The sequence below is a fragment of the Cygnus olor genome, chromosome 4 (assembly GCF_009769625.2).
Source record: "Cygnus olor isolate bCygOlo1 chromosome 4, bCygOlo1.pri.v2, whole genome shotgun sequence".
Taxonomy (NCBI): Eukaryota; Metazoa; Chordata; class Aves; order Anseriformes; family Anatidae; genus Cygnus; species Cygnus olor.
This window is the reverse complement of record NC_049172.1, coordinates 54,112,441-54,124,635: the sequence shown is the minus strand read 5'-3', so window position 1 is coordinate 54,124,635 and position 12,195 is coordinate 54,112,441. Positions and strand designations below refer to the sequence as shown.

The following is a 12,195-nucleotide window of genomic DNA, read 5'->3' as shown; positions in this document are numbered from 1 at the left end:
TTTCTGTCTCCCAGAGCTAGCATGTTCTATCTATATAAGGGAAGAAATGCCAGCATAGTAAAGTATTACCCTCCTGCATCTTACCAGGAAGGGAAGAAAACTGATTTTAAAAAGAAAGCCCATAAAACTTTGGCAGAGATTTAAACTTCTTTATTTTTTGCTGTTTCATTTTACTTTTCCTTTAGTGCCTGGTATTAAAGGACCCATATTTGTTCCTGGAAGGGGTGGAGAATGTAATCCCCTATTCCAGCAGGAACAAGATGGTCCCCTTGTTATTCCCGCCTCAGATAACATTCTGCCCCTGGGGCAGTTTTTTTTGTTGCTGGGTTATTTTTGAATGTGTTTATTACCCTTAGAGTTTAAGACCTAAGCCTATAATCTCCAAAGCAAAGCAGCGACTGTGACCCTAAGCAAAGGAGGTGCTGTAATGCTTTTGTTCAGCATTATGCAAGCTGCTGAGTGCTGTGCTGTGCAGAGCGCTTCCATCTCCTGTAGACATCAGCTTCTACAAGATGTAGTTTTTCTAAATGGCATGGGAAAAACAGGAGAGTAAAGGAATTGAACCAAATTCTTGGTACAGCTCTGTACATGTGGCTCTAGGCAGACACCTTCAACAGGTGAAGATCTGCGCTGAAGTGCAGCTTGTTGTGCCAAAGGCTGTGCAAGTCAAGCAACTTGTGGGGCATCTTTGAGAAACCCGATAAACAAACTGGGCATTGGGGAGAAACTGTAGAAAGGACCAGGTGGAGGTGTGGGGCAGGAGAGCCCTGCAAGCAGCAGGACAGGCCTGCCACCGCCGGCATCTGTCTCGCACACCTCTCCTGCACGTAACACAAGGGATGCTCAGTGCTCTGATGTCAGACCTCCTGCCTGCAAGGGGGGGAGCATTTGAAGGATGGCTGGTGGGTCCCAGTGACGTTTCCAGAAGCAGATGTCACTGATCCTGCCTCAAGATTTCTGTTTACGCCAAACCTGTGTATTTTGCTTTGATTTGTATTGATTAACGCTGGGCTCTAACTTGTACATAGTTTGTATATAGGATAATTGCATTTTTCTGTTCTCTCTTCTGCAGGTTTAGGTTTAGCTGCTTTGCCAGAGTGGATATCAAACAATGCTTCCTTCTGCAAATCTCAGGGAATTCAAACTTATTTGGTGAGTATTGTATTGATTTCCTGCTTTAATTACTGATCCACACTATGACTCAAAGACTCTTTCACTCTTAAACTAAAGCAGTCAGTCAACCTCAGGCATTGGGTTTCAAAACAAATATTTAATACACTTCCTAATTCAGCATTTGTGCAACAGCCACAAAGCGTGTTGTTATTTCTGTGCTAGGGAATTCACTTCAGCGGTGGAACAAAATCTCCACTAGATGGTAATGTTGTTTCAGATGACTTGTGCTCAAAGGGACTTCTCTGCCAACAACTCCTCAAGGAAGTGGGAGCCGCGAGATTGTCCAGGAAATGATCTTTGGAATTTTGAATGATTTGGAGAAGAAAAGTTTTGATCGATTAGACAATAAATAAAATAATTTTGGTTTGAAAAAGCTTTGATGAAAACTTCTTATGAGCTGTAATTATAGGATCAGGTGAATCTTAGTCCATGAAACAACTTCTGGAACTTGTAAAAGCAATGAATTAATTGATGGAGAATGCAGAAGACAAGCAGAATGATCTCTGTCTGCCTTATGCTCTTACCCAGCACTCATCATCGTAACTGAGGGCTCTGGGTGAGAGCTGGAGGTGCTGGGCAGAGAGGCTGGGGATCATTGCAATGCTACCCTATGGCAGAAAAAATCAGCTGGGCACAAACACCTTACTATCCACAGCGAATGTGGGCTCTAGAGCCCACCAAAGGGGGCCTTTATCACAAAAAAGTAATTTACCTTTATTTGAAGTCAGCAAAACACAAACACTGTGGGGAAAAAAAAAAAAAAAAAACACCAAAAAGCCAACCTGCCCCACAAGACGAAGCACAGTTCCTGTATGTGCTACAAACAAACAGCTGCAGGATTACTCCTAAGCAATATCTCAGGCCAGGGCAGCTCTGGAAAATGTTTTAATAAGTCTTTAAATAGCACATAGCATTAAAGCTAAATACGGTTTCCACTTTGGACCTCGACCTGAGGTTTCCAGCTCCTGTACTAGGATTTAGCATGAAATTCATTGAACTCTTTTTTACATTCAGTTTTACCTTAGTATGCTGACAGATCTAAACTACAACATTACAAACACTCAGCTAAAATCAGCTCCATTTGTTTCTTAGAGGTGATCCGCTGATGTTATGAGTTAAAAGCAGAATTGTGCTATTTGCAAACAGTAATGTGCTCTCCACCAGCACTGGCTGAAAGAACATTGTCACTTAGCTTACATTAAGTTCGAGTCCCTGTCAGCGCTGGGTCCCCTGATCACATGAGACTCAGTCACATATACTTTAAAGTTCATCTGCGCTAGTTTTATTTTTAGCACTAAAGTTTATCAGACTTTCCACCTTTCATTCGGAACAACAGAGTTAAGAAAGGCCCCACCAGGAAAAGCTCAATAGAAGTGCGATTTAAAGTGATGACTCCTGACTTTGATGGTTCCTCAGCATGATGCTTCAGCCTGAAGGTTGGACTGGCTTCCCTGCTCTGTACTCCTCACACATATCAACCTGACAGAAACATGGAAACTTCTCGTTTTGCCTTTAAACCAGCGGGAGAGGCGCTTGTCCCACCCTCAAGAGACGTGAGCCTGCTCACACTTTAGGAGCCTGGGCAGGCCATCCCGAGGGCACGGTGCCCACTGTCAATTGCTGCACCTCTGCCTTATCTGGAGAGGCAAAGTTTACAACGAGAGGTAATGATTTTAATCACAGCTAATGTATTTGATGACCCTTCGGGCTCAGAGTGTAGTCATCTGCCCAGAAAGGACGTGGCAGCATCTGAACCGGCTGATGTTAAGGCACAATTGGCCTTATCACATGCATGCCGCCTTGGTTACCCCACGGGCTTTTGCTGACCGAAACTCCTAAGTCCCCTCCTCGTGGCCATATCTATTTCAGTCCCCGACTAACTAGCATGCATGCCAGACAGAAGGACCTTCATTAAAAAAGACAAGCCTGTTGTTAATACTAATGATGTTAAGATTGCCACTGTTTTCCACTGGCACATGGTTTCGGAGGAGAGTAAGTGCAGGACTGAAAGTTAGGAACAACTTTACCTCAGCAGGATGAGGTAACAGTTTTTTCAGCCTTCTGTTACCACTCAAAGACTTCAAGACCACAGCATATATTTTGATACATGTTTTCTCTACCAGCTGCTCTGATAACTAACGAGGAAATTTAAGGCCAGCATTATATTATTACGATGTCTCAGAGCATTGTGAGCCTTTAGCTGTGAGGAGAAGTAACTTGCTCACGTAGCAGACCATCTGAACACAGAAAGAAAGCAGCCTTTCTGACGCTCTGTGTAGAAAGACATCTGGGCAACCCATCTTCTACTCTCAAGGCACATTTCTGCCCAAACACCATGACCCTCAGGCAGCCCTGTAACCCATGAGGCCTACTTGGCGTTACACAAGGCAGGTGGCTGCCAGCCTGTCAGCAGAGCTTCTCACAGAAACAAACATAAACAAAAACCATGAAAAAGACCTGGGAAACCTCCCTTTTTTTCTTGCTTTCTCCTAATTGGCATCTACTTCCATAACTGACTCTGAGATGTTGGAACATGCCAGGTGTCAGACTCCCAGAAGCCAGGACAATATTTGGCCCCAATTCTGTTCTGTGGAGGCTCTGAGGAGTTTCCACTTTGCTTACATGCAGCACTGCAGTTGGGACACCACTGAGCTCATGGATATGCTCAGTGCCATAGGTAACTCCACAGGTAACTCGCCATTACCCAGACCCCATGCCTAGCTAAGGGAAAGGTGGGTGCACATGAACAGAGCTCATCTAGAGCTGATTGTTGCTGGAAAATTAATGCCTGGCTTAATGTAGTGCACAGAAAAAGTCTTTTGGTGATATTTTCCCTTTTATTGAGAAAAAGATCTGAACAATGTAGGTGTTTTTGTTAACGTCAAAATGTATCAGATGTTTGTGTTGTATTGCATTCTTATTATTCTCATATTGTTGCCAACATTACGAAATCTAATTCAATACTGGATACTGTAATTTAACAATTGAGAAAAAAAAAAAAAAACATATCCAGAAAAAAAAAATATATCATAATTTCCATTTATCATCCCAAATTAAAATCCTGGCAATTTTACTCTTTTATGTTAAAAAAAAGAGCTACCTAGAAAACATTGTTCAATTTATCTGCTCTTCAATAAAGATTTCCATCTGTAGATTTCAAGAGCTTTAGAGAGGATATTACATTTACTCCCTTTTTATATGCACAGTAATGGAAATGTAATGAGTTCAGATGGCCCTGTTTGGGCCCACTCTGCAGAGCAGAGACAAAAGAGATGAAGGTGAAGGGCCCTTACCTCCACTCCACCCTCTAATCCCTGATCGGTGCTGTCTTTGCTGGGGGTGACCTCCTAGCCCAAGTGCAGGGCACAGTGACACTGAGCCAGAAGAGAGAAGCTGGAGTATAGCAGCAGAAAGTATTGAAAGTTATTAATGATATTGGCAGGGGATGTTGGTGCTCAGGCATAAGCTGCAATCTGCATGCACCTGAAATCTTTAAAAGGTACTTTTTTGCTTTTGACTATATATTATACATCTGAACTAAATGGAGTTTAATTAAGCATGCACCTTTAGAAAGCACCACCTGTGGTGTTGTGGAGTGGTGTGGATCGGTGCAAGGACTGAGCTCCCTGGTGTGTGAGGTGCACCCCAAACCTCCCTGGCTCACCACAGCAGCACAGCTGGCCAGCTACCAGCTGCAGCCCACAAAAGATGCTGCAGAACCGTGCCTTCAGTTCCTATCGCCAGTGCATCCTTGCTTCACCTGACTCAGGCCTCTCCAGCAAGCTGAGCCCTCTGCATTAGGTCAATGAGATGGAAATGAGATGGACACCTCACCCGCAGCATCTGTGTGCAGGGCCCAGGGGAGAAAGCTTGTACAGGAAAAAGGTGGGTAATGAAGCAGGACAGCACTGCTGGAACTGGTATAGGCAGAAGATCTGAAAGAATCCTCCAGCAGAAGGTCTGAAAGCAGCTAAACAGTTTAGATGATGTATTGCAAGTTGACTTTCTGTCATTAGATACCAGTCAGTAAGGCTATGAGGAAATACAAGTAATGGTTAGTAAACAAATGTGTAAGTTTGATGTCCAGAGACTTTAAGAAAAATTCTGCTGCTGATGCAGCAGGTACTCTCTGATCTTTTTGAACCTAATATCCAGAACAGGCAGGAAGCATTAGAGCAAAAGCAGGATTTCCTCCTAGTAAATTCAGTTTCCCTCTTTTAGTCTAATTACATTGTACCAAGTGAAGTAGTTCTTTTTTAAGTTACAGACTGAGAAGTTAAATAAAAGACAAACAAATAGAACAAAAAGGAGAAAAAAAAAAAAAAAAAAGAAAAAAAGAGAGAAAGAAAAGCCAGAACACATGCAATTGCACTTCTTTTTGCATGCAGATAAGCGCAGCCAGCAGGGGCTGTGGACAGACCGTGTCTCAGGGCTGCGTACAGCTTGTCCCTGTGCCTCAGCTCCCCCACAGCACCTGGCGCACAATGACTTTGGATTAGTTTCCATGCACACCTGTTTGTACCTACCAATGAAAAGCAACACCAAAATAACACATTTCTTCAGCTGCACCCTCCTAATTTAGCCATTTCCAACCACCAATTCACTGTGGATTTCACCTCACACTAGTTGTCTGATTCCACTGCATTCCTATTTTTTTAATTTTTTTCGTTCTCTGCAGAGCTTCCTGTTCATCCAGGTAAATTTTATTTGATGTCAATCTTTCTCTAATATTTTAATTTTAAGCTCTGGAAAGTTTTTGTTACCAGGAATTTGTAAATTATGTAGAATGGGGTCTTTTTTCACTCCGCTGTCCCCTTTGCCTTTGGAGCAGACAGCAATGCAGCCTTTGGAACTGCTTTTCTATCCTTCTGGGAGGTGAAGCCCAATGCAAGACCCCCCCCCAAGTCTGCTGTAGGACGTGCAGTAGGGCAGGCTGAAGTTTTGGGAGGATTGTGCTCTGAATTGGGCCACTGTGACCCACCAGCAGGTGTGGCTGGCGCTGATGGGAGCAGCACATTTTCTACCGGGAGCATCAGCAGAATACAAATGTGAAAAAATTGGCAGGAGGGGTGTGCTGGGGTCAAAGCCAAGAAATCACATCCGCCTCGGAGCTTTTAAAGCCATGTGTCATGGTCCAGGCGTCAGAAATTGTCCCAGAGGGTCAGGCAGCCCCAGCAGCTCAGCATTGCTTCACCCGACAGGCAGGCACTTGGCAGCGTGTGCCCATCTTTTCCTGTGGTCAGGGGGAGGGAAGCTGGGGCAGGTACTGAAATGGGGCTGTAAAGGTCACCCCGTGGCTTCCTGAGTCTGTCACGGGAACGGGGCTGGCACGGGGCATGCGCACAGCTCCAGACCTTGAACCCTTGTGCAAATTTACCAGGGGATATGGAAAAGTAAACACAGGGGAGCCCAGCAAGAGCTGCGGTGGCTAGAGCTACCTCTGAATAGCAGGTTTTTAATGAGGGTTGGTCAGGAATTTTACAACCAAATGATTTTCGTCAGGTATTGCCTGCTCAGATCAGACTTGAGAATTTTTTGCTATGATGTGTGCATATTGAGCAAATCTTTTTCCCTTTCTTTTTTTAGTTTCCTTGTCTTTCACTTTTTCTTTTTCTTCTTTTTTTTTTTTCCTTTTTCTTTTTCTTTCCATTTTCTTTGAAGAAAGAAAGAGAAAGAGGAGTGCTCGCAATGAGAAAGTAGGCCATTTGGCCATAACATCCCACTAGTCCCTCTCCTGCAAACAACCCGTAGTGGGGTGATTAGAGCCATCCTCTGGGATGAGGAAAGAGCCCAAGTCTGGCTATACCCCCTGCCAGCTCCAGGCCAAAGGAACAAGACGCTCTGCTTTCCCCCTGAGTGTTTTCTCTGCTGGGAAGTGATAAGGAATGTGGTTTTCAGTGGTTTCTGTGAAAGTGCCTATGCTTGTTATAAAAGAAATAGAAAGAAAGAAAGAAAGAAAGAAAGAAAGAAAGAAAGAAAGAAAGAAAGAAAGAAAGAAAGAAAGAAAGAAATCATTAAAAAGAATGGTTTCTTTTTCATTAATTGCTCCTCTCACCTTGGGGCAAGTTGAACAAGAGGCTGAGTTCATAGCCCAGTGAAAAGGGCAACCAGTACTGAATGGCTCAGACTAAGCTCTTGGCTGATTGGGCATCTCTAGTTTTTAGCAAAGTCCTTCAAAAGGTCTTGGGCTCTTTCCAACTCAGGATAGGAAAGACTTTGAAATTTTGCAGTTTTGTGGGATGAGGAAACTATTTTCCACCAGACACTAGTCCTCAGAAAGTATGTTAGGAAACAGCCAAGGAAACTGGGAGAACAGCTTAGTTTTCATGCGTCAAGCTTACTTTTAGTGGGGTCAAGGAATGGTTGGGTTTGCTTCACATTGAGGCTTTTAATGCTGTGCCTGTCTTACTGTGTGAACTTAATAGAGTGAGATTCCCCTGAAGCGTTTTCGGTCAAAAACTATGATTCCAAAAATTGAGCTGAAAGATATTTCTCTTTGGGAATCATTAGGACTTTGAGCTTGAAACGGAAGGAGATGAACAGCCTACCTATTTATATGTGAGGTAAAATAACTGGATATCTTACAGAAGCATGTTTTAATGATGGTGTGTTTAAAGGCAAAAAAGTTGGCATGAACAATATTTGTGTCATTGCCACTCCGCTGCAACTGATTTACAGGCTGAGCTTTCCGAGGCAGGAACTGTCAGTAAGTCATGAGTGAAGTCACTGGCAATTAAAGATGAGCGAATCTTAGGAGGTCTGGGAGCTGTTTGAAGACAACACTGAGAAATTTGTGTTCTTATTTGTGCATGTTAAGAACTCTGTGGAGTATATTGATACATCATTGCTCTACGGAGACCAACTTTTTCATTGTTTTGGTAATGCAGTCTCAGGTGAACCCGGGGTGGGAACTCAGCAAAAATGTAAGATTTTTGACTTCTTTGCTTTCAATATCCAGAATTGCTTTCACTTCACAAGTTTAGCACGTTACTTTTATTCAGAACACTTTACAATTTTTGAAACACAAAGCAGTAAAAGTTTGTTTATGACACCACTAATTAATTAATAATTCAGTGTGTGCATTATTTATTTTGTACATTACACCAATCTCTTTGGCTAAAGTGTTCCCCATTTGGTTGGTAGCCTGCCTCTGAGCTTATAAATGTCAATAATTCAAAATCTGTCTAGTTCCAATAAACTGCATGCTCCAAGACTGTGTTTTGTTTAGATGGATAACTTATTCCTGGACTGATAAGCAGTCGGCATGGTGCAATTACTCCGCAAGATTCTTGACATAAAAACTATGCCTGTGCTCTCTATAGTTTATTTTATGGTTTAGTTAGCTCACACAAGCATTACTAGCTAACTTGGCATTCCTAGCTAATGCCAGTAAAAGTTTTTCTCTGCGTTCTCCTCTGAGAGCAATTTCTGCTGTAGGTTGCTAGGAGGGAAGCTTGGTTCCTCCATAAAGTACAGTCAGTGACTTCAATTTTCCACATCCTTTTCGTAAATGTGTGAAGATACAGCTCTTTGCATCTGTTCTCCTCTCATGCTTGTTCCTCTCCTCCCTATAACATCAAGTCAACCTTGTGGACCCTGCTTCTTTGTCTCTGTAAAATTTATGTAAAGGCAGGGGGGAAACAGGTGGCTAAACTGAAGGGAGAATGAGCAGCTGAGAAAAATAAATGTTTTGGATAGCGTGGAACAAAGTGAGAAATGTGACTGATCTGCAGTCAATGACGAGAGAGAAGGGAGGAGAGGAGAGTGAGGCCACTGCCATGGCAGGGAAGAAAAATCAGAAATGCATCTTCCAAAAATTCCTTTGGACATCAGCAGCCGTCAGCAGTGCAGTAGCACAGAGCAAACAATAAAAGTGCTTCTTATAATGGCATATGTTACAGTTGCCAAATATTGCACCCAGATAACAGTTAATCAGCCAGTATATCATTAATGTACAGTTGAGCATTATTCTTACAAGAACGCATGTAAACCCTCTATTTAATAGAGCTCCAATTTCCAGTGTAATTCATGGAGACTTATCTATGTAAAAACATATTCGAGCAAGTCTACTAGCATTACTTATCCAGAAGACACTTACGGACTCTGAGATGATCCTCTAGATGATCCTTTCTTTACTCATCTTTGTCTCTGAGAGCCGTTTGATGTCTTTCCAAGCTAGACATATCTTCAAGCCTTTCTGGTCTTCCTTTTTCCCTGTAGGCTCCACTCTGGAGCTTGCCTGCTAGCAATGATGTCTGATTTACTCAGACAGTGGCTAACCTATTTCCACACTCCTTAACAGCAGCTTTGATGTCTCTCCCTTATAGTATACTGTGCTCTCATTTGTTATCTATTCAACTATCCATTAATGTCTAAAATGTGGAGGGATCTCAATCTTTAAAAGTATTCTCATAAGTTCCCTTGTAGTCTCCAGTGCCTCCGACCTGTTCAGTAAAATTCCCTTTAAATTTGTGTTCAGAACCGAAGTTTATTTCTCAGTTAAACTTAACTTCCACTCTTCTTTGAAACAGTAAAAGCCACTGTTTTCTCCCCATCCCAGTACGATTATCCCCCTTAATGCCACAGGAAACTCACAAAGTTTCCAGTCTGAATGACTGTACTTTGCAGTCTGTGTGTTTTGTTACATGAATCAGTATACATTTTATCTCCACTGCCTTTATCAGCTTCCTGTTGTCCTCAGTCTTTGCAATCCCGTGCTGTCGTGTCTGGTCAATGACCCAGATATCATCTGTGAAATCTGGGTCTTCCAGGACTTTGGTGTTCACTGTATCTCTGTCAATGGTATTCTGCAGTCAATAAGTGGAAGAAGTAGCAAAAATGCTCAAAAACCTGTTTATCTCACAGTAGTCTGTGCTTTGAGTAAATTGAGAAAAATCTGCTTTCTCAATTACAGCATAGAAGCATTCCGGGCTTTTAACAAACTTTTATGTGGCCCAGCTCTCCACAGATCTAATGTGTTCTCAATGTTTATTAAATGTTTGTATTGATTTGAGTACCCAAAGACGTTCTGTATGGCAGATGGCCCTAACACTATATTATGCTCTTTTTACTATTTCTGCGTACTGAGTTTGACATGGCCATTTCAAAATTAAATATCCATTGATTGTCTTAGATTTCCCAGGAATACTCTTGACAAGAGCATTCATGATATAGAAATAAGCTTTCTCCTTCAGGTATTTAATCGAGATACCTTCTTCCACTTATAGGGGACATTTTTTTTTCTTATCTGATTTATGCCAAAAGGTTCATTTAAGGCAGCAGTAGAGGTCAGACTTCCTGTATTTAACAATTCATCCAGGATTGATCCATTTAAAACCCACATCAGGAGAGAGGCAAGAAGATTTACATATTGGTACACAGAGCTATAGATTTTTCAATGTCTTGTATTTCTCTCTCTCTCTCTCTCTCTCTTTTTTTTTTTTTTTTTTACATGTAAATGTTTAACCTGGTCTATGATGAACATTTTGGCCCCCAAAGACTGTCATTCTGCCAAAACTTCTTGTCAGGTGTATGTGACTTTCCTTGTCTTCAGCTGAAGGGGACAGAAGATGGGAATGCTCAGCAGCTGGCAGGAGCAAGTTCTTAATTATTAGAGAAACTGAATGTCTCACAGAGCTCCTTGCCAGACAGGCAGTACCAGCTGTTGTAATGACAGCTTCTGGGCCGAAGCTGGTTGGCGTGGACTGTGTACCTTGTTGAAATTTCTTTGTGATATTGTGTAAAAGGATGCCTTCTCGTGCTCCAGTGTCACACAATTATTCTAACTTTCTTACATCCCATCCATTCACTAATACACTTTCTCAGTGTCCTTATTTTTGCTCTTTACTCTTGGGACAATTTCATCAAAAAATGCTTTTAGTACTTTTCGCTGATAAACTGCACATGTAGTCATTTCCAGGGACTGTTGGCAGAGTTAAGCTATGCCAGTAGCTTATGCAACTTGTCTTACATGTGTGAAGCCTGAAAGGCATATATATATATGTTTTTTCCATTGAGTGCTCCTCTCGGTACCTGGTTTCATGCCTAGTCATGGTCTGAACCAGCGTGAGAACATCTCGTGGTGGGAGCCACCACATTTGTCTCCCTGAACCATGTCTCAGAGTGGGTGAGAGCAGTCAGCTCCTCTTTGGACAAACACCTGGGCAGGCATTTCTCAGAAACACTGGACTACCTCTGTAGGGGTGACTGCACCGGAGCATCGCATGTGGTGATCAGATTTCTCATGAGACATCGCTACAGGGTTCAGCTAATGCTAAGCTTGCTTTGTGGAGATGCTTCCAGCCTGAGAAACACTGGGATGTCTGCAGCCAGACCACAGCTCCTCACACACGTTGTGTAAGGGAAGAGAGGACATTTGTGCTGGGGGTGGGATCTGGAGAAACATCAAGGAAGGAGGGCGAGGATTCAGGTCAGATGTGGGGAGCAGAGAAGGCAGCTAGAGAGGGCTCTCCAGGGCATGAGAAAGGTGAGAGGAGGAGGGACAGGAGATCCTGGCCTGCCCTGAGACAAATTCAGGGTGGAGCGTTCATATATCATTACCCCAACAACTATTTCCACCCTGAACAGCCTGTGGTAGCTCTAGTGAAGAGATAACACTTGCCTTTTGTCTGTGCACTGTAAGAAAACACATGGAAACTCACTGCTGGATCCAACTATCCTCTTAGTCTTTTCCCTTGAAGGAGATGTGGATTGACCCACTGTGGAGAAAATGTAAGGGCATGCTATGTGGGAAGCTGCAGAAATAAAGCTTTGCTCACTGTTTATGTTTAGTTAGGATGTATATCAAAATGGATTTCAATTATTGGCAAAAATGGACTTCCCTGATATGAAGTGAGACAACTGAGTTTTCATGGTATATTTTTTAATGCTCAGGGCCTGAACTTCTGAAGAGTTTCTCCTTCAAGAATCTCCCAGGAAAAGGCTCCTCCCATCAGAGAAAGCATGGCAGGGCCTTTAGGATCTTGTAGAATGTCACCTTCCACAGTACTGAGCTCAGCAGCT

At 42.7% G+C, this 12,195-nt stretch overlaps 1 long non-coding RNA gene across 1 annotated transcript; it reads left to right on the top strand.

Moving 5' to 3' along the window:
* Positions 1-872: 872 nt before the first annotated feature.
* LOC121070095 lies at positions 873-4,157 on the top strand. Its single transcript, XR_005819886.1, has 2 exons — positions 873-1,152; positions 2,510-4,157. It is a non-coding gene; the product is annotated as an uncharacterized LOC121070095 (long non-coding RNA).
* The last annotated feature ends 8,038 nt before the right edge of the window (positions 4,158-12,195 follow it).